The following is a 23381-nucleotide window of genomic DNA, read 5'->3' on the forward strand; positions in this document are numbered from 1 at the left end:
TTCTCTGGTGAAATTATCTCATATATTCCTATCACATTTAAAATTAATTCAGAATCATCCCATGATTATCAAAACCCTACATGCTCTTCCACAACATGGTTTACTTCCAAGATATCTCTTCAACATTTTTTTCACTGTACTGAATTGGTGACTAATAGTCATATTTTTGTTTTTGCTCAAAAAGTCTTGACTTGTAAGTTTTTCAGTTTCTCCTTTATCCACAGGTAACTCTTTCCTCACGAGGCGAATTGCTTGCTTCCTTGAGTTCTGCTCTCAAAGATACCCTTCATTTTCTACCTAATATTAATAACTTTAATCATTCATTATTCCATTACTATGCTCTATAGTGTATACAATTTCTGTTCTTTGTCATGTTATTAACTAAATTATTTATTGGGTCCAGTAACATATTCCATAAATATTGTACACATAAAAATTGTGTTATTTTTATTCCTGTATGCTCAGCTGCCCAATAACAGTCTGAGGATTAACATATTTGTTAAATGCACAAATACATTCTTTCACAAATATTAGTTTAATAATTTTATATTAAACTCCCTCTATACTTACAATAAGAATTAGATAATTCAGAATAAACATTCCAGTGGAAAAAACTAAACAATTTGTTATAAAACATCCTTAAAAGCATCAGAAAGTTAATACAGCAATGAAGAATTACAGGACCAAATTAAGAATGGTATGAAAGCCTGTTTGTGACGCTTATGTTTGGGTTATCTCTTTATTTGAGTGACTATAAATCTCAAAAGAGAACTAAAGGGAGAAATAACCGTATCTACTAACATGGTAAGGGTACTTAAACATCTCTTAGTAATTGAGAAAATTGAAAGAAAAGAAAAAAGAGAAAGGGAGAAAGAGAAACAGCGAAAGGGATAATGAAGGAGAGAAAGAAGAAGAGAAAGGAAGAGGAAGAAAAGTAAAAGGAGGAGGGGGAAGGAGGAAGGAAGAAAGGTGAAAAGAAAGAATGGTAAACTTTTTAACAACATAATTTATCCTTCTAGAATATGAATGTTGGTCTATTTGATGATGTCCCACAGATTCATTAGTCTCTGCTCATTGTTTATTTTTTATTCTTTCTGTTTCTCAGAGTCAGTATTTTCCATTTTCTTCTCTTCAAGTTCATAGCTTCTTCTGTGTGTGAAAATATACTCTTAAATCCCTCTGGTGATTTTTAAATTTTTATCATTGTAGTTTTCCACTCCAGAATTTCTGTTATCTCTTTGCTGATATTCCTACTTTTTAATATTTTTTCTGATTCCTTTATTTCTTTGCTTATGTTTTCCTTTTGACATTTGAGTATAATGAAGAGAGTTGTTTTAAAGTCTTTGTCTGGTAAGTTTGATGTCTGGGTTTCCTTAGGGATATTTTCTGTCAATTTATTTTAGTCCTTTGAATGAGCCACACTTTCCCATTCTTTGGATGCCTTGTAACGTTTTTGAAAACTGGACATTCTAATAATTATAATTACTATGTGGTTACTCTGTAAATCAGACCCCCCCCTACAAACACAGTAATGTTTTGTGGTTTTAAATGTTCTTTACTTATTATATTGTTAAGGATTTTTTTTTTTTAGTGAAATTTTCCAAAGTGATTTACAAAACTATTTGCTTTATAAGGTGTGGTCACCGAAGTCTTTTTATTTCCTTAACAAATGTTAAGCTAATGTTTTGACAGTGATTTTCTGGTATGTCAGGAACCAATCAAACAGGCAAATACAAGAAAAACAAAAAGAAAAACAAGTAATCATTGTCCAGCAAAATATGTCTCTAGGCCATGCAGACTGGCTTTGTGCTGGGTTCTTTAAAGCCGGCACAAAGTGTGTGTTCACTCTTGCACTGAGTGAAGTTCAAGTTCACTCTTGCACAGAGCTCACACTGAGGGGAGGGATCGGCCGAGGTAAAAGTGTAGGGTCTTCTTATGACATTTGTCAGCATGTGGCTTAACGTATGAATACATGTGACTTTGTAGACTCTCCCATGTACGTGAATGATTTTGTATGTCTTAGTTTTTGAAATACTCTTCTCCAACTTTTCTTGCTGTGCTGATGGTGATCTACTATATGTGTGAACTTTAATTTTTGCCCTAAGCATCTGTGGTTTGTTAGGTCTCCTTGCAGAGTTTCTTAATAATGTCCATTCCTTATCTGTTCTGTATTCTAGCAACACAGAAAAAAGAAGCCTTTCATGAGTCCTTTAGGTATCCCCCAGACCAGTCAGAACAGACACATAATAATTTGCGGGTAAGATCTTCTCTTGTTCCTTTGGACCATGGACCAGGCTTCCTCACTGGGAACATGGGCTTCTGACACTTTAGAACTGCCAATTTGCTGGGGCAAAGACAAGTTAAAAATGTGGTAAAGTTTTCCAGTTGTCTTTTTCTTGAGTCTGCTTTCACTTGGTTGTTGGAATCCTTTGACCATTTTCCAGAGTTTTGGCGAAGTTTATTCGGACAGTTTCTCTTAGTTGTGTGATGTTTCTGTGGGGAAATGAAAGATTGCAGCTGTCTCCGCTGCCATTTTGCTGATGCTCCTCTTTTGTCAATTTTTGCTTCATGTTATTATGCTTTGTTATTAGTATGAACTAATACATGATATTAGTTCTCTAGGGCTGCCATAACAAAGTAACACAAACTGGGTGCCTTGAACAACATACATTTATAGTCTTATAGTCTTATAGTCCTGGAAGCTAAAAGTCTGAGATTGAGGTGTCAGCAGGGATGGTCCCTTCAAGGGGTATGAGAGGAAGCCTGCTCTGTGCCTTGTTTCTCACTTCTGGGGGTTTAGTGGCAGTCTTTGGCATTCCTTGGCTAATCTCTGTCCTCATAATCACATGGTACTCTCCCTGTGTGTATGTCTCCCTCTACTCAAATTTCTTCTTTTCACAAGGACATCAGTCATATTGAATTCAGGCTCATCTGATTGTATCTTATAAAGTAAAGCCAACAATACATTTTAGTAATTATTACTTTACCATCTAGAGTTATTACCTTATCAAAATACATTTTTCTTCCAACTACCTCCTTTTTGATGTTACTGGAAAATATGTTACAGACATGTTCCATTTCTACATGTCAAATACTCAGCAATACATTCTGCACATATTATTATCATTGAGATGGAGTCTCCCTCTGTCACCAAGGCTGGAGTGCAGTGGCACAATCTCCGCTCACTGCAAGCTCCATCTCCCGGCTTCATGCCATTTTTCTGCTTCAGCCTCCTGAGTAGCTGGGACTACAGGCGCCCACCATCACGCCCGGCTCATTTTTTTGTATTTTTAGTACAAACGGGGTTTCACCGTGTTAGCCAGGATGGTCTCGATCTCCTGGCCTCGTAATACGCCCGCCTTGGCCTCCCAAAGTGCTGAGATTACAGGTGTGAGCCATCGTGCCCGGCCATTATACACACGTTATTTAATAAACAATTTATGATGAGAAAAAATGCATTTTTACTGTCTTTTATAATGTCAATATTACCTATACCAGTGCTTTTTTAAAAATGTGGATTCAAGTGACTGTCTTCTGTAACTTGCTTTTAGCCTTAGGAATTTATTTTAGAGTTTTTTTTTAATATAGTAGGTCTGCCAGCAACAACTTCAGTTAATATTTCTGTTTATCTGGGTAAGTCTTTGTGTTATCTTCATTTTTGAAAAATAATTGCTGGATAAGGAATTCGTGGCTGAGAGTTTTTTTTCCTTTGCATCTTTTGAATATATTATTCTACTGCCTCTTGCTTCCATTGTTTCTCTTAAGTCAGCTGTTAATCTTACAAAACATAGGTGCTCAAAAAATAAACGTGCATGAATATTTACAGCAGTAATATTCATACAGTCAAAAAGTGGAAACAATCCATATGCTTGTTGACTCATAAATGGACGCCCAATTTTCAGCTATAACAAAGAATGAAGTACTTATATATGGTATAATATTGGTGAAATTTGAAAGCATTATGTTAAGTGCACAAAAGGACAAATATTACTTGATTTTATTCACATGAAACATCAGGAATTGGCAAATCAATTGGGATATAAATCAGATTAGTGGTCATTAGGGCTCAGGGAAGCAGATTAGGGTGTAACAACTTTATGCATAATGGGTTTTTGGAAGGGACATGATGAAATTGCCCTGGAGCATTGTGAATATACTAAAAGGAAGTGCATTGTATGCTTTAAAATGGTGGTTATTAATTTTCTATTATGTGATTTTTACCTTAAAAAACAAAAAAGAGAAAATAGCCTTACTCTATACATAATAAACTAAAGATATATTACAAATTTACATGTGAAATCCAAAATACTATAATATTTAAGGAATAGCTAAGTAGAATAACACTGAAATTTAACATAATGAAACATTTCCTTAGAAAAGAAAAAAGCACAGTAATTAAAAAGGGAAATATATTTAATATTTTTTCTCTCCATTAAGCATGCCATTAACTGAGTAAAAAATCAAGCTGCAATTATGTAAACTACATTTTCTAAAACCATAAAGAAAAGAAGAAATAAAAAGGTATTTGGGGAAAAAATCCAAAGGTACAGTCAACTACACAAAAAAAGCTTAGTCTCATTAATCATTACGAAAATGCAAATGGTAACTGAAAGAAGATAAAACTACAATTCAAAGAGAAACCCTAAAATTTCCACCCCCCAAAAAGTCTGGGTTTTGGAGATCTGGGATGGAATAGGGTTCCTAACCTGACAACAATGAAAGAACCAAACTAACTTCAAAGTCATCACTTTATTTTTATAGCAACGAGGTTGCCAAGAACTGAGTCAAAATGTGAGGGAAAACAAGCACCTGCAAGGAGAAAGAGGACGGATGCACTTACATAGGACAGATGCAAATAGACACCACTATGACAAGTAAAGCTGGAATAATCAATAAATTCCTAAAGGCAAAGTGGGGCTGGTGAGATTGGGAGACCGCTGACAGCTGCAGAAGTTGGGAAAGATCCATCATCTTGAAAACTTTTTCCCACAAACCCATTGCGATCTCTCAAGTAATTGGTAAGGAATCCAAGAGAGTCTGTATATGACACAGATCAGGGAGAGCAGAACACTTGGGAGGTGACCAGGTCTTGGGGGCCGAGCCCTTATGAATGGGATTAGTGCCTTTATAAAAGAAGCTCAATGGAGTTCTTGTGTGCCTTCCACTATGTGAGGACATAGAAAGCAGGCACCACCTATGAACCATGAAATGGGCTCTCATCAACACTGAATTTGTGAGCATCTTGACCTGAGATCATACAGCCTCAAGAAGTGTGAAAAAAGAAATATCTGTTGTTTTTTAGTAACCCGGTTTATGTTATTTTGTTATAAGGGTCCAAATAGAGCAAGATATTCCACTTAATATGTAGGAGAAGGCAGCCAAAACTGCCACACTTAGGATCCTCCTGATGGCAGGAGTATGAAAACAGGAAAAACAAAACAAAACTGCTCTTGAAGATGAAGGAGGAATATCACTGAGCTCACCAACACAGCCAGGAAAAGAACAGAAGTGTGAGAAGGCTACATTCCTGAGACCCTGAGAAAAAGTACCTGCATAAGACTGAGATGAAATTACCTACTCTAGTTATGATTCAAATCCCAAAAAGAAAACAGGGAAAAATAATGGAGCAAAAGAAATATTTTTCAAAATAACCGCCAAAAATATTCTAAAAGAAGTGACAGAAATTCAAACTTCAAATATAGGAAACTCAGAGAATGTCAAATAGAACAAAAAGAAATAAGAATCACATCTTGAAAAATCTTTAAAAAATCAAGTCTAAATTTTATATCTTGCTCCAAATATATAAAGATATAAAGAGGTTATCATCAAGATATGGAGAAAGCCATATCGTGGAAACACTAAAATAAGGCTGTGGAAGGACTACATTGCTATTAGACACAACAGAGTTCGGAACAAGAAATAGTATCAGAGATGAGAGATAATAGATAATAGAATAATCAATTCTCAAGAAGATGTAAACATCCTACTAATTAGGGTATGCAGCTAACAACAGACCCTCCAAATACATGAGGTAAAACAGGAAAGAAATCAAAGGTGAACTGGAAAAATCCAAAATTATATTTGCCGACATCAACACTTTTGTCTTAGAAATGGAAAGACTAGGCACTAACTCAGTAATCATGTGGAAGATAAGAACAACAATATCACCAACAAGACATCCAATCTTCAATGGCAGATACTCTTTCCTTTCAAGTGAAAAAAAAACACTATGGCATATTCTCTAACAAACCCAGAATTTCTAATATTTGCGTTCTTCCTTCTTTCTTTCCATCTTCCTTTCTCTTCTCTTCCCTTCCCTTCCTCCTTCCTTTCTTCTTTTCCTCTTCCTTTTCTTCTCTTTTGTCTTTACCTTTCTTTCTTTTCTTTCTTTTTCTCCTTCCTTCCTTTCCTTCTTTCTTTCTTTCCTCTTATTCTTCCTTCCCTCCTCCCTCCCTTCCTTTCTCCCTCACTTTTCTTACTCTCTTTTCTCATATTCCTTCCTTCTTTCTCACCTTCTTGCTTTCTTTCCTTTTTTCTCCCTTCCTCCCGCCCTCCTTTTCTTCCTTCCTCCCTCCCTTCCTTTCCTCTTTTTCCTTCCTTCGCCTCTTTATTTTCTTTGTTTCTGTTCCTTCTTCCCTTTTACCATTCTCTCTTCCTCCTTTCCTTCCTCCCTTCCTCCCTTCTTTCTTTCTTTCTTTCTTTCTCTTTCTCTCTCTCTTTCTTTCTTTCTCTTTCTCTCTTTCTCTCTTTCTTTCTCTTTCTTTCTCTTTTTTCTTTCTCTTTCTTTCCTTCTTTCTTTCTTGTGTTCATGCTTTCTTTTTTCTCCCTTCCTGCCTTTCTCCCTTCCTCCCTCCCTCCCTTCCTTCCCTCATTTCCTCCTTCTTTTCTTTCTTCTTTCTTTCTTTATTTCCTTCCTTCCTTCTTTCCTTCCTTCTTTTTCTTTCTTTGTTTTCTTTTCTTTCTTTCTCTTTACTACAATTAATATTATTTTAAAAAATTAAGAGAGGGAGACAGAAAAATAAAGAACGCTTTAATCTGCAGGTAAATAGATTATGTCTGCTGTAGGCCAAAGAATGGCCTCCCAAAAATTTTCATGTCCTAATTCCCAGAGTCTAACATACAAATATGTTAGGTTGCATGGTAATGTGAAATTAGATTTCAAGTGATATTAATGTTGTGGAAAAATGATAGAGAGATTGTCTTAAATGGGTGGGATCAATGAAATCACAAACTTCTTATAAGTGAAAGAAGAAGGCAGAAGAAAGGCAACCTTCGAGGTGGTGTCATGAGAAATTACTCAACATCACTGACTTTTAAGATACAAGAATGAGGACCCAGCGCGGTGGCTCATGCCTAATCCCAGCACTTTGGGAGGCTGGGGTGGGTTTATCACGAGGGCAGGAGATTGAGACCATCCTGGCTAACATGGTGAAACCCCATCCCTACTAAAAATACAAAAAATTAACTGGGCGTGGTGGCAAGTGCCTGTAGTCCAAGCTACTCAGGAAGCTGAAGCAGAAGAATCACTTGAACCTGGGAGGCAGAGGTTGCAGTGAGCTGAGATCGTGCCACTGCACTCCAGCCTGGGTGACAGAAGGAGACTCCATCTCAAAAACAAAAAAAAAAAGAAAAATAGGATCTAAGAATGAGGTCATGTTCCAAGGAATAAAGGTGGCCTCTGGATGCTGAAAAAAATCAAGTAATAGATTCTGCCAAATAGCCCTCAGAAAGACTGCAGCCCTGCCAAAAACTTGATGTTAGCCCTGTGAGTTTCATTTAAGGCTTCTGAACTACAGAACTATAGGATTAACGGTCACTTTATTGTAAGATATGAAGTTTATGGTAATTGGTTACAGCAGCAAGAGGAAGTTTATATTGTAATTGTATCATGAGAATGAGAACCATAATTTACAACTGCTTTTAATACTGCATTTGGATGTTTGAAATCACGTACATGGAAATGATCTCTATGTGCATGAGGGAGGAGAGCAAATTGATGCCAAAATAATGCAAATGCAAATCTTACACTCATTTCTATGTAGGTTTCATTTAATCTTTGAAATTAAAATGAAATTAAAAGATTGTGATCTTTTGATGAAATTAGACTAAAATGAACAATAACAAAATAAGAACTTACTTATATTCTTTATATGGTCAATAAAGAAGTGATAGTGGAAAAAAACAAGATCAAATGAAGGTGATGATTTAGGAAGTTGGAAAAATAGCTGAAACTACAAAATGGTATATAACCAGTGAACACTTAGACACACTGATTGATGAACTTCAGCTTTTGGCTTGGTGAGAGCATAAAATGAGAGCAGCTGAGGTTTGCCAATTTGTAATCTCCTTTGGAAAAACAGGGGAAAACACATCTCAGCCTAATAAGATTTATCTACTAAAGAGTCTAGACTTCATCCATTTGTCCTTGTAATTCAAAAGCTAATTCAAATACTGCTTTGACGTATTGTGTGAACAACCATTGCTGATTATCATCGCATACCTGGCATTCTCTTGTATCTGATATCTAAAATATTTGGTAATTCCTGGACTTTCTCTTTTCAAACCCAGTAAGGTTTAATTTGAGTCTTAGAACAGTTGTCTTTGAGAAATTCTTCCCTCTACTGCATCTGTGAATGGGCATAGCATGGTTACATACATACTGTCACTCCATGGAACATTTGTTAAATTAAAGCCAAAGTTTAAAGCAAGAGCTTTAACTTACTGGTTTTACTAATGTTTTCCTCCCCAATAGCCGCAACAATATTGATACCCTCACCCCTTTTAACATAAAGCTTGGTGTTGTCTATTTTTCAGGTGCTGTCATCTATATGATCTCAGTATTTTAAAAATCAGCTTCCAGCCCATATGGTGGTTCATGCTTGTAATACCAGCAGTTGAAGAGGCTGAAATGAGAGGATTCCTTGAGCCCAGGAGTTCACAAGCAACCTGGGCAACATAGCAAGACCCAGTCTCTATCAAAAGTTAAAAAAAAAAAAAGTGTTCCTATTTCTCCACATCCTCTCCAGCACCTGTTGTTTCATGACTTTTTAATGATTGCCATTCTAACTGGTGTGAGATGGTATCTCATTGTGGTTTTGATTTGAATTTCTCTGATGGCCAGTGATGATAAGCATTTTTTCATGTGTTTTTTGGCTGCATAAATGTCTTCTTTTGAGAAGTGTCTGTTCGTGTCCTTCGCCCACTTTTTGATGGGGTTGTTTGTTTTTTTCTTGTAAATTTGTTTGAGTTCATTGTAGATTCTGGATATTAGCCCTTTGTCACATGAGTAGGTTGTGAAAATTTTCTCCCACTTTGTGGGTTGCCTGTTCACTCTGATGGTAGTTTCTTTTGCTGTGCAGAAGCTCTTTAGTTTAATTAAATCCCATTTGTCAATTTTGTCTTTCGTTGCCATTGCTTTTGGTGTTTTGGACATGAAGTCCTTGCCCATGCCTATGTCGTGAATGGTAATGCCTAGGTTTTCTTCTAGGGTTTTTATGGTTTTAGGTCTAACGTATAAGTCTTTCATCCATCTTGAACTGATTTTGGTATAAGTTGTAAGGAAGGGATCCAGTTTCAGCTTTCTACATATGGCTAGCCAGTTTTCCCAGCACCATTTATTAAATAGGGAATCCTTTCCCCATTGCTTGTTTTTCTCATTGTTGGTGGGACTGTAAACTAGTTCAACCATTGTGGAAGTCAGTGTGGCCATTCCTCAGGGATCTAGAACTACAAATACCATTTGACCCAGCCATCCCATTACTGGGTATATACCCAAAGGACTATAAATCATGCTGCTATAAAGACACAGGCACACGTATGTTTATTGCAGCATTATTCACAATACCAAAGACTTGGAACCAACCCAAATGTCCAACAATGATAGACTGGATTAAGAAAATGTGGCACATATACACCATGGAATACTATGCATCCATAAAAAATGATGAGTTCATGTCCTTTGTAGGGACATGGATTAAGTTGAAAATCATCATTCTCAGTAAACTATCACAAGAACAAAAAACCAAACACCGCATATTCTCACTCATAGGTGGGAATTAAACAATGAGATCACATGGACACAGGAAGGGGAATATCACACTCTGGGGACTGTTGTGGGGTGGGAGAGGGTGGAGGGATAGCATTGGGAGATATACCTAATGCTAGACGATGAGTTAGTGGGTGCAGCGCACCAGGATGGCACATGTTTACATATGTAACTAACCTGCAAAATGTGCACATGTACCCTAAAACTTAAAGTATAATAAAAAAAAAGTGGGCATGGTGATGTGCACCTGTTGTCCTAGCTATTTGGGAGGCCAAGGTGGAAGGATTGCTAGAGCTTGGCAGGCTGAGGCTGCAGTGAGCAGTGATTGCACCACTGCACTCCAGCCTGGGCAACAAAGCAAGACCCTATCTCAAAAAATATATATAATAAAAATAAAAATCAGCTCTCATTGATTTCTATGTAAATATGCCCAGGTGATGTCCATATAGACAAAAATAATAATATTTCTGACAATGGGTCCATACGATCTTCAAAATGTAAAATGCCTATCTGTGTAATTGACTGGTTAGTCTCATTAATGAATATAGATTCAATTCCGCTTTCTTGTTCTAGATAAATTATATAATCTAGCTTTTCATTTCACTTATTTACTGATAACAACAGGAAGAATGACAAGATATCTATTTTGCAAAATTACTCTGGTAGGAGTAATGATGAAATAATGACAGAATTGCACAGAAACCTAGAAAAAAGCATGGTCTTCTGATATTCTCTCACATCACAGAATAAAGGCCTCATAAAACTCAGATATTTTATCTAAAAATGTTATTTTCATCATAGGAATGATCAAAGCATGAGTCCACAATTGTATTAAAATGTGCTTGTATCACAAGCACAAAAGGAGGGGAAAACATCCTTACTGATATTTTCAACGTGTGCTTTACTTTTCCTCAACGTGAACCTCAACTTGATATGATGCAGATTGAAAGAAATCACCCATAATTCCATAATAAATATAATTTATTGTCCAGTAAAGGGTATATTAAAAAATCATTTTAAAAGTCATGCAGTGAAGTTGTCCAGGGAAATCAAGACTTAACAGTCTCACTCTGACAATAATGAACAGGGGGATTCCCTCAAGATAGACTAGGACATGACCCCACACTGGCAGGTAGTAGTACCAGAAAAGAACGCATGGAAAATCTTTACCTTATGCTTGAGGTAGGGACCAGGCTAAAGTGAAAGCCAGACCTACAATTCTATCTAAAATAAATCCACAATCGAAGAAAATATGTGGTGTACAGGCATAGAATATCTTTACTGGATCATTGAAATAGTAAGATAAATTCAACTTTTTACATTGTTTTCTTTTCCTCCAGTTAGGGCTTCAGGTTTGTCTCTGTAGAGTGACTGACAATTGCAGCCCTGCCTTTCTGGGGTTCTGGTCAGGGGGTTGTGGATGCTTAACATGTGCCTTTCACAGGACACTTCCTTACCCCAGCAGTGGCCAGGTGTGCATCCCACGACCAGGCCTCCCTCTCACAGAACATCTGTTAAGACTAGGAGATGCCTGGTGACTGTTGCCTGACTTGTGTCCTGTGTATTTCTGACAAGAGCCACTCTCAGAGACCCTGGCCAGGAGGAGAGTTAGGTACCAGTGTAGGTCAGCTCAGACACATGGAGGCCACAGAACCAAACATGGGAAATCACAGAAGTAGGTTTATTACTCACAGATCCAGAGAGAAGAGGGTAGCTGAGAAGAGGGTTTAGCTGTGTCCCCAGCCAAATCTCATCTTGAATTCCCACATGTTGTGGGAGGGAACAGCTGGGAGGTAATTGAATCACGAGGGCAGGTCTTTCCCATGCTGTTCTTCTGATAGTGAATAAGTCTCACAAGATCTGATGGTTTTATAAAGGGGAGTTTCCTGCACAAGCTCTCTTGTCTGCTGCCAGGTGAGACGTGCCTTTCGGCTTGTGCCATGATTGTGAGGCCTACCCAGCCATGTGGAACTGTGCATCTATTAAACCTCTTTCTTCTGGAAATTACCCAGTCTTGGGCATGTCTTTACCGGCGGTGTGTAAATGGACTAATACAGTAGCACACCTCATAGGGCTGAACAAAATGGGGAAGATGAGTGGGGAGCAGGAGAGAGAAAAGGGGTCTGTGGGACTCCAGCCTTTATTGGGCCCAGAACATTATCCAAATAAGTTTTCCACGGAGCACTAGTCGGTGGGGTGAGTGCCAGCAGGCACATTTCTTGACTCCTGCTGCAATCGAGCAGGTCACTCTGGCGTGTGGGGGCTGTCCATGTGCACTGTGAGGTCTGTGGGGTGAGTCAGGTAGGTTGTATCCAACGGTTCCATAGCTGGTAGTCACCAGGAGGAGACAACTGTGTAGGGTCAATATCTGGGCCAGCCACACTGAAGAACTGTGAGGGTTAGAACTGGAAATTGTCAAGAGAATCCGAACCCAGCTACCATATGAGAGAGTTCAACTTATGTTCAATGTGAATGCCATGGCAATATTAAAAGGTACGAATTCACTCCATACGTGCTTGAGGTAAATAGGAGAAACCTAGAATTTATGTAAACAGTGAGAAGATTGGATGCGTTTTATGTCACATATTTTAATACTAGCAGCTTATTATATATGTCAATCCATCAGGCATTCAGAAATACATGCTTATGAAAATTTTTTGCACCTTCAGACAAAAGACAAGGGTAGAATACATTTGTAACCCTATAAACACTAGTAAATTAAAAACAGAAGGACCTTTATGTCCTAACATATCTGTGTTGTGAAAGGCTGCCCTGTGAAATACGGGATTTCTTAAACATATTTTAAAAATCATAGGTGTCAATATTTTTTAGAAATCCATTTAAATTTTCTCTTGTTATTTTACAATGCCTATTTATTTATTTAGTGGCTCTGCTGATTTTGATGTATATCCTAAACTTTATATTTTCTTTAAAGGATGTTTTATACAACTTTATGTAAAATGTTTCAGTATCTTCACATTATTTCCCTGTCCTTTGTTTTGCTCTTATATGGTGGTCTTGAGTCTTTTCTCTGGCTTTTCAAACCTGGTAAGACTAAGACACTAAAGGAACTTTGCCCGTGGTTTCGTAATGCCTTCCAAAGCACATCTTAAGCTCTCGTGCATACAGGGGTCTCCTTTGAGCTCTGAGCTTTTGAGATCCCATATACCTAAATTCCAGTACTCCAAATCAGTACTGCTCAGTTTTAGTGACTAAGTTTAAAAAGGTATTTTAATAGCAAGTTAGTTTAGTGCACTCTTGCTTCTTTCTTGACTGCTTGTGTACATGTATATTCCTTTAAATGAATCTTGGAATTTATTTAAAAATTTTAAATTATACTAATGAAACTGTATATTGTTGTGAATTCATAAGTGAATCTGGAAAGAATTTGTCTTTATGATACTAAATCTTTTTTACCCAAGAATCATATGTGTCTTTATATTTATTCCAGTCTATATTTATATCACTGAGTAAATATATAGAAATGTAGATACATACAGCTGTAGTTATAGATACAAATATAGATATAACATGTTAAATCTATATCTATCCCATGTAACATATATACATGTTATATGTGTGTGTGTATATATGCATATTATTATGTTATTAAAGAGCTCCCTTAAAATTTTTCTTTTATTTCCCGTATAATTTTAGGTTGAGCTTGAATTTTCCTTGTATAAACAAGCAAATGTTATACTAGATTTAATACTGGTGTTTAGATATTGTATCTTATTTTAGCATTGAATATTTTCACAATTAGTATAAATATTATCTAATAATAATGTACCTGTTAAAAATATTTAAAATTTTACCTTTGAATTATTTTATTGTTGAATTAAAATTCCTTTAATATGATAGTAAATTTCTATGTTATGCTTTCTCTATGCATATGCAAATTAATCTATCCACTTCTCTGTCTCTTTGTAGTGACATATGAAAATCAGGCCTCTCTTCTTCTAATGGACATACACATGTTTGCATATAGAATATCAGACTCTTTATAGCATTTAAAATCTTTAAAGACATGAATATTGCCTTTTAAGAAATATACTTTAGCATGTACTGAGAATCCCCTATTTATTTTTAATTTGGGCTCATCAATATGATTATTAATATTATTGGATTACCAAATTTGGAAACACACTTTCATCCCCAAGGTGCATATTTGTTTTATTTTTTATTTTTGCCAGTTTCCTGTCTTACTGTTTCAAATATTGTTGGATATTATTTTTATTTTATTTGGCATTTTAGTATCAACATTTGTAATTGAGGAACTCTACATATTTTTTCTTCAATATCTGGTGGGTTGTATAATTACCGTTATATTGGATTTGTAGTAGACATTGACAAAAATTATTCCTGTATGTTTTATAGCTGTATGAGGGAAACTAATATATTTTACCCCTAAATATATTTCCTTGATATATTTCAAAATGGCTATTGAGAAGGGCTGGAAATGCAAAGTTAGCTGCAAAGCTGTCTTGGGGAGATTTGCATCGGTAGAGAATATGCCTTGATGCAGCCAGGCTTTCTCTGAGGTCTGCCCCCTTGTCTGGGTCTAGGAAAGTTTAACTGAGAGTCTGAGGTCTCCAAAGATCTGAAAGAAACATTTTCTGTCTATTCTCTCTGAGGACTGCTCCCAGTGAAGTTCCACCTAGGTAATAAGTCCACTGTTGCTAGCCAGGGTCGTTTTCTCACATAACCTTTCTTTTTTTTCCCCTGTGATCCAAGACCCCATTCTTTTTGTACACTTCATGTGGTAGATAAGCTTCTGCACGCATCGTGTGTCTGGGTCTTCATTCTAAGGGCTCCAGTGTACACACATTGCAGAAACCTGTATGCCTTTCCTACTATTTATCTGCCTCCTATTAGTGATTTTCAGGGAAACTTCAGAAGGCAAAAGGGACATTCTCCTTCAGCCCATTCTCAGACAAAATCTTCCAACATTTAACTGATTCCTAATAGCTTAAAATCACTTTGAAAAATTCATATATTTATATCCTTTTCTTCCCTCTATGATTTCTGGTCAGCTTGGGTTTTGTTTTTCATTCCATTTACTTCATCCTCGAAAAGATCTATTTTACGTCTATTTATTCTCATTTATGGACACTGAGAAAAGAAAATAACTTTCATGTGAGAAATGCAAGTCCTTTTAAATAATCAGGCCCAGAGAGATATTCAAATGAGACAGCAGTTCTCTCCTTCTCCTCTTTGAGCTGTATGTTCTTCTAGGCTGCTTGCTGTTGCCACAGTAGCTATAAATTAACCAATAACGCCACACCAGACACTATAATCCACACCCGATAATAGTGTAACAGTGTATAGCCAGTCACTGATAAATGTTATTTCCATAAGCCAATGGGAATTTGTGACAAACCTCTTTGCATCATCCCACTTCTGGGCCCTTTTTTGCCTTTAAGAAACTGCTTGTTGCAAAGCTCCAAAGGGAGTTCATATCCAAGGATACTTGGGTCTGTTTCTTCCAGGCAGCTGTCCTCATTGTGGCTCAAGTAAACTCTTGGAATTATGTTTTGTGCTTCAGCCCCTTCCACTTAGATTAACAACATGGATTTGTGTCACCATATACAGCAATTAAAATGTTTACACTTTTCCCCTCGAGGGCACTGATGTGTTTTCCTGAGCACTTGGAATAGCTACGTAGTGTTTCCTGTCTAGATTATGGTTTCTGAACCTTGGTGCTACTTACCTTTAGGACCAGAGGATTCTTTGTTGTGGGAGGCTGCCCTAGCAATGCTAGGTGTTTCGTTTGACCTCTAAATTTCACACCTCCACCAGTCTTGACATGCCCACAATAACCCTAGACATTGGCAAATGTCTCCTGGGGAAAACTCTCCACCAGTTGACAGGCAAAGTTCTGGAAATATTGGAATTGTCAATTGAGATTTTATGTTATCCAAAACAAATATTTTTCTTTGTTTTTAAACATCTACTTCCATCTACTTATCTACTTATTTTTACTTTTATTTGTAACTTAATTCCATCAAGGAGAGAGAGTGCATTTTCTGTTATGCTAAATTTTTGAAGAATGTATTGATTTTTTCTGACCTGATATATGGATGATATGTAGATATTACATGTTTGTATTATCAAATTTCAGGGCGTTAATAAAATAAATACTTACAATATTTATACTGTCACTGTATATTAGTTATTTTCTTTCTTCACTACAGAAGTTTTTCAACCTATAGGCTATTTTTCAATTCTAGGTTATCCAGTAGATTTTGAAATGTTATGATTAAATATCTATTTCTCAAGCATTCATCTTTGCAAATGAAACTATCCCAAGCTCTTATAATGCACATCATATAAAGGGCAGATTAGTCAATATATGGTTCAGAAATAATTATGTAATATTTAAAAGAAAATTAAAAATTTAGATCCTTAACTCAGATAACAATAATCCAAATTAAAATTCGATTTCATTACATAATTTAAAATGACACCAGAATACTAGTAAAAATGTAGCTAAGTTTATATAATCATTTTTAGTTGTAGGACTTTATTAGCATAAATTGAAATACAGGATCCAAAGCAAGATTGAGACCTATAGTCAACGATTAAAATGTACACATCATAGGGGCATGATTAAACTAATTTAAAGCATAATAACATGGAGAAATATTGCAAAACATACATTTTACTGAATTAATTGTTAATATCTAATCATTATGTGAGAACAAAATTAAAGAGTAGCTACACAGGCACACACCCACACACAACTGCAATATTGTCAAATAAACGATGTTCAGCTACACTAGAAATCACACCTGTGTTTTTTTCCATAGAAGAGCAAAGATTAAAAATCACAATATTATTTATTGTACATATGGAGGTAAAGATACTCAAAATATTACCCAAAAATGCATTTTTTTGAGATGGAATTTTGCTTTTATTGACCAGGCTAGAGTGCAATGGCACAATCGTGGCTCACTGCAACCTCAGCCTCCCAGGGTCAAGTAATTCTCCTAGCTCAGCCTCCCAAGTAGCTGAGATTACAGGCATGCACCACCACACTCGGCTAATCTTTTGCATTTAGTAGAGACGGGGTTTCACCATGTAGGTCAGGCTGGTCTCCAACTCCTGACTTCAGGTGATCTACACACTTCAGCCTCCCAAAGTGTTGGGATTACAGGCGTGCGCCTGGCCAGCTTTTTGACATATTTCAAGATGGCTACTCGGAAGACTGGAGATAGCTTCTTCTACAAAAATAGCCGAAAAGCTGTGTTTGTTGGGGAGATTTGTATTTGTAGAGAAAATCTGCATTGATATAGACAGGCTTTCCCTGAGATACTCCCTTGTCTGGGTTTAGGAAAGATTAACAGAGTCTGGCACGTTTACATTTGTCTTTTTTTGTTTGTTTGTTTGTTTTTTAATTATACTTTAAGTTTTAGGGTACATGTGCACATTGTGCAGGTTAGTTACATATGTATACATGTGCCATACTGGTGCGCTGCACCCACTAACTCGTCATCTAGCATTAGGTATATCTCCCAATGCTATCCCTCCCCCATACCCCTCCCAACCACAGTCCCCAGAGTGTGATATTCCCCTTCCTGTGTCCATGTGATCTCATTGTTCAATTCCCACCTATGAGTGAGAATATGCAATGTTTGGTTTTTTGTTCTTGCGATAGTTTACTGAGAATGATGGTTTCCAATTTCATCCATGTCCCTACAAAGGACATGAACTCATCATTTTTTATGGCTGCATAGTATTCCATGGTGTATATGTGCCACATTTTCTTAATCCAGTCTATCATTGTTGGACATTTGGGTTGGTTCCAAGTCTTTGGTATTGTGAATAATGCCGCAATAAACATACGTGTGCATGTGTCTTTATAGCTGCATGATTTATAGTCCTTTGGGTATATACCCAGTAATGGGATGGCTGGGTCAAATGGTATTTGTAGTTCTAGATCCCTGAGGAATGGCCACACTGACTTCCACAATGGTTGAACTAGTTTACAGTCCCACCAACAGTGTAAAAGTGTTCCTATTTCTCCACATCCTCTCCAGCACCTGTTGTTTCATGACTTTTTAATGATTGCCATTCTAACTGGTGTGAGATGATATCTCATAGTGGTTTTGATTTGCATTTCTCTGATGGCCAGTGATGATGAGCATTTTTTCATGTGTTTTTTGGCTGCATAAATGTCTTCTTTTGAGAAGTGTCTGCTCATGTCCTTTGCCCACTTTTTGATGGGGTTGTTTGTTTTTTTCTTGTAAATTTGTTTGAGTTCATTGTAGATTCTGGATATTAGCCCTTTGTCAGATGAGTAGGTTGTGAAAATTTTCTCCCATGTTGTAGGTTGCCTGTTCACTCTGATGGTAGTTTCTTTTGCTGTGCAGAAGCTCTTTAGTTTAATTAGATCCCATTTGTCAACTTTGGCTTTTGTTCCCATTGCTTTTGGTGTTTTGGACATGAAGTACTTGCCCACGCCTATGTCGTGAATGGTAATGCCTAGGTTTCCTTCTAGGGTTTTTATGGTTTTAGGTCTAACGTTTAAATCTTTAATCCATCTTCAATTGATTTTTGTAGAAGGTGTAAGGAAGGGATCCAGTTTCAGCTTTCTACATATGGCTAGCCAGTTTTCCCAGCACCATTTATTAAATAGGGAATCCTTTCCCCATTGCTTGTTTTTTTCAGGTTTGTCAAAGATCAGATAATTGTAGGTAAGCGGCGTTATTTCTGAGGGCTCTGTTCTGTTCCATTGATCTATATCTCTGTTTTGGTACCAGTACCATGCTGTTTTGGTTACTGTAGCCTTGTAGTATAGTTTGAAGTCAGGTAGTGTGATGCCTCCAGCTTTGTTCTTTTGGTTTAGGATGGACTTGGTGATGTGGGCTCTTTTTTGGTTCCATATGAACTTTAAAATAGTTTTTTCCAATTCTGTGAAGAAAGTCATTGGTAGCTTGATGGGGATGGCATTGAATCTGTAAATTACCTTGGGCAGTATGGCCATTTTCATGATATTGATTCTTCCTACCCATGAGCATGGAATGTTCTTCCATTTGTTTGTATCCTCTTTTATTTCCTTGAGCAGTGGTTTGTAGTTCTCCTTGAAGAGGTCCTTCACATCCCTTGTAAGTTGGATTCCTAGGTATTTTATTCTCTCTGAAGCAATTGTGAATGGGAGTTCACTCATGATTTGGCTCTCTGTTTGTCTGTTGTTGGTGTATAGGAATGCTTGTGATTTTTGTACATTGATTTTGTATCCTGAGACTTTGCTGAAGTTGCTTATCAGCTTAAAGAGATTTTGGGCTGAGACGATGGGGTTTTCCAGATAAACAATCATGTCATCTGCAAACAGGGACAATTTGACTTCCTCTTTTCCTAATTGAATACCCTTTATTTCCTTCTCCTGCCTAATTGCCCTGGCCAGAAATTCCAACACTATGTTGAATAGGAGCGGTGAGAGAGGGCATCCCTGTCTTGTGCCAGTTTTCAAAGGGAATGCTTTCAGTTTTTGCCCATTCAGTATGATATTGGCTGTGGGTTTGTCATAGTTAGCTCTTATTATTTTGAAATACGTCCCATCAATACCTAATTTATTGAGAGTTTTTAGCATGAAGGGTTGTTGAATTTTGTCAAAGGCTTTTTCTGCATCTATTGAGATAATCATATGGTTTTTGTCTTTGGCTCTGTTTATATGCTGGATTACATTTATTGATTTGCGTATATTGAACCAGCCTTGTATCCCAGGGATGAAGCCCACTTGATCATGGTGGATAAGCTTTTTGATGAGCTGCTGGATTCGGTTTACCAGTATTTTATTGAGGATTTTTGCATCAATGTTCATCAAGGATATTGGTCTAAAATTCTCTTTTTTTGTTGTGTCTGCCTGGCTTTGGTATCAGAATGATGCTGGCCTCATAAAATGAGTTAGGGAGGATTCCCTCTTTTTCTATTGATTGGAATAGTTTCAGAAGGAACGGTACCAGTTCCTCCTTGTACCTCTGGTAGAATTTGGCTGTGAATCCATCTGGTCCTGGACTCTTTTTGGTTGGTAAACTATTGATTATTGCCACAATTTCAGCTCCTGTTATTGGTCTATTCAGAGATTCAACTTCTTCCTGGTTTAGTCTTGGGAGAGTGTATGTGTCGAGGAACGTATCCATTTCCTCTAGATTTTCCAGTTTATTTGCGTAGAGGTGTTTGTAGTATTCTCTGATGCTAGTTTGTATTTCTGTGGGATCGGTGGTGATATCCCCTTTATCATTTTTTATTGCATCTATTTGATTCTTCTCTCTTTTTTCTTTATTAGTCTTGCTAGCGGTCTATCAATTTTGTTGATCCTTTCAAAAAACCAGCTCTTGGATTCATTGATTTTTTGAAGGGTTTTTTGTGTCTCTATTTCCTTCAGTTCTGCTCTGATTTTAGTTATTTCTTGCCTTCTGCTAGCTTTTGAATGTGTTTGCTCTTGCTTTTCTAGTTATTTTAATTGTGATGTTAGGGTGTCAATTTTGGATCTTTCCTGCTTTCTCTTGTGGGCATTTAGTGCTATAAATTTCCCTCTACACACTGCTTTGAATGCATCCCAGAGATTCTGGTATGTTGTGTCTTTGTTCTCGTTGGTTTCAAAGAATATCTTTATTTCTGCCTTCAATTCGTTATGTACCCAGTAGTCATTCAGGAGCAGGTTGTTCAGTTTCCATGTAGTTGAGCGGTTTTGAGTGAGATTCTTAATCCTGAGCTCTAGTTTGATTGCACTGTGGTCTGAGAGATAGTTTGTTATAATTTCTGTTCTTTTACATTTGCTGAGGAGAGCTTTACTTCCAAGTATGTGGGCAATTTTGGAATAGGTGTGGTGCGGTGCTGAGAAGAATATATGTTCTGTTGATTTGGGGTGGAGAGTTCTGTAGATGTCTATTAGGTCCGCTTGGTGCATAGCTGAGTTCAATTCCTGGGTATCCTTGTTGACTTTCTGTCTCGTTGATCTGTCTAATGTTGACAGTGGGGTGTTAAAGTCTCCCATTATTAATGTGTGGGAGTCTAAGTCTCTTTGTAGGTCACTCAGGACTTGCTTTATGAATCTGGGTGCTCCTGTATTGGGTGCATATATATTTAGGATAGTTAGCTCCTCTTGTGGAATTGATCCATTTACCATTATGTAATGGCCTTCTTTGTCTCTTTTCATCTTTGTTGGTTTAAAGTCTGTTTTATCAGAGACTAGGATTGCAACCCCTGCCTTTTTTTGTTTTCCATTTGCTTGGTAGATCTTCCTCCATCCTGTTATTTTGAGCCTATGTGTGTCTCTGCACGTGAGATGGGTTTCCTGAATACAGCACACTGATAGGTCTTGACTCTTTATCCAACTTGCCAGTCTGTGTCTTTTAATTGGAGAATTTAGTCCATTTACATTTAAAGTTAATATTGTTATATGTGAATTTGATCCTGTCCTTATGATGTTAGCTGGTGATTTTGCTCGTTAGTTGATGCAGTTTCTTCCTAGTCTCGATGGTCTTTACATTTTGGCATGATTTTGCAGCGGCTGGTACCGGTTGTTCCTTTCCATGTTTAGTGCTTCCTTCAGGAGCTCTTTTAGGGCAGGCCTGGTGGTGACAAAATCGGTCAGCATTTGCTTGTCTGTAAAGTATTTTATTTCTCCTTCACTTATGAAGCTTAGTTTGGCTGGATATGCAATTCTGGGTTGAAAATTCTTTTCTTTAAGAATGTTGAATATTGGCCCCCACTCTCTTCTGGCTTGTAGGGTTTCTGCCGAGAGATCCGCTGTTAGTCTGATGGGCTTCCCTTTGAGGGTAACCCGACCTTTCTCTCTGGCTGCCCTTAACATTTTTTCCTTCATTTCAACTTTGGTGAATCTGACAATTATGTGTCTTGGAGTTGCTCTTCTCGAGGAGTATCTTTGTGGCGTTCTCTGTATTTCCTGAATCTGAACGTTTGCCTGCCTTGCTAGATTGGGGATGTTCTCCTGGATAATATCCTGCAGAGTGTTTTCCAACTTGGTTCCATTCTCCACATCAGTTTCAGGTACACCAATCAGACGTAGATTTGGTCTTTTCACATAGTCCCATATTTCTTGGAGGCTTTGCTCATTTCTTTTTATTCTTTTTTCTCTAAACTTCCCTTCTTGCTTCATTTCATGCATTTCATCTTCCATTGCTGATACCCTTTCTTCCAGTTGATTGCATCGTCCCCTGAGGCTTCTGCATTCTTCACGTAGTTCTCGAGCCTTGGTTTTCAGCTCCATCAGCTCCTTTAAGCACTTCTCTGTATTGTTATTCTAGTTATACATTCTTCTAAATTTTTTTCAAAGTTTTCAACTTCTTTGCCTTTGGTTTGAATGTCCTCCTGTAGCTCAGAGTAATTTGATCGTCTGAAGCCTTCTTCTCTCAGCTCGTCAAAATCATTCTCCATCCAGCTTTGTTCCATTGCTTGTGAGGAACTGCGTTCCTTTGGAGAAGGAGAGGCGCTCTGCGTTTTAGAGTTTCCAGTTTTTCTGTTCTGTTTTTTCCCCATCTTTGTGGTTTTATCTACTTTTGGTCTTTGATGATGGTGATGTACAGATGGGTTTTTGGTGTGGATGTCCTTTCTGTTTGTTAGTTTTCCTTCTAACAGACAGGACCCTCAGCTGCAGGTCTGTTGGAATACCCTGCCGTGTGAGGTGTCAGTGTGCCCCTGCTGGGGGGTGCCTCCCAGTTAGGCTGCTCGGGGGTCAGGGGTCAGGGACCCACTTGAGGAGGCAGTCTGCCCGTTCTCAGATCTCCAGCTGCATGCTGGGAGAACCACTGCTCTCTTCAAAGCTGTCAGACAGGGACATTTAAGTCTGCAGAGGTTACTGCTGTCTTTTTGTTTGTCTGTGCCCTGCCCCCAGAGGTGGAGCCTACAGAGGCAGGCAGGCCTCCTTGAGCTGTGGTGGGCTCCACCCAGTTCGAGCTTCCAGGCTGCTTTGTTTACCTAAGCAAGCCTGGGCAATGGCGGGCACCCCTCCCCCAGCCTCACTGCCGCCTTGCAGTTTGATCTCAGACTGCTGTGCTAGCAATCAGCGAGATTCCGTGGGCGTAGGACCCTCCGAGCCAGGTGTGGGATATAGTCTCATGGTGCGCCGATTTTTAAGCCGGTCTGAAAAGCGCAATATTCGGGTGAGAGTGACCCGATTTTCCAGGTGCGTCCGTCACCCCTTTCTTTGACTCGGAAAGGGAACTCCCTGACCCCTTGCGCTTCCCAGGTGAGGCAATGCCTCGCCCTGCTTCGGCTCGCACACGGTGCATGCACCCACTGGCCTGTGCCCACTGTCTGGCACTCCCTAGTGAGATGAACCCGGTACCTCAGATGGAAATGCAGAAATCAC

This window comes from Pan paniscus, chromosome 12 (genome assembly GCF_029289425.2).
Source record: "Pan paniscus chromosome 12, NHGRI_mPanPan1-v2.0_pri, whole genome shotgun sequence".
Classification (NCBI taxonomy): Eukaryota; Metazoa; Chordata; class Mammalia; order Primates; family Hominidae; genus Pan; species Pan paniscus.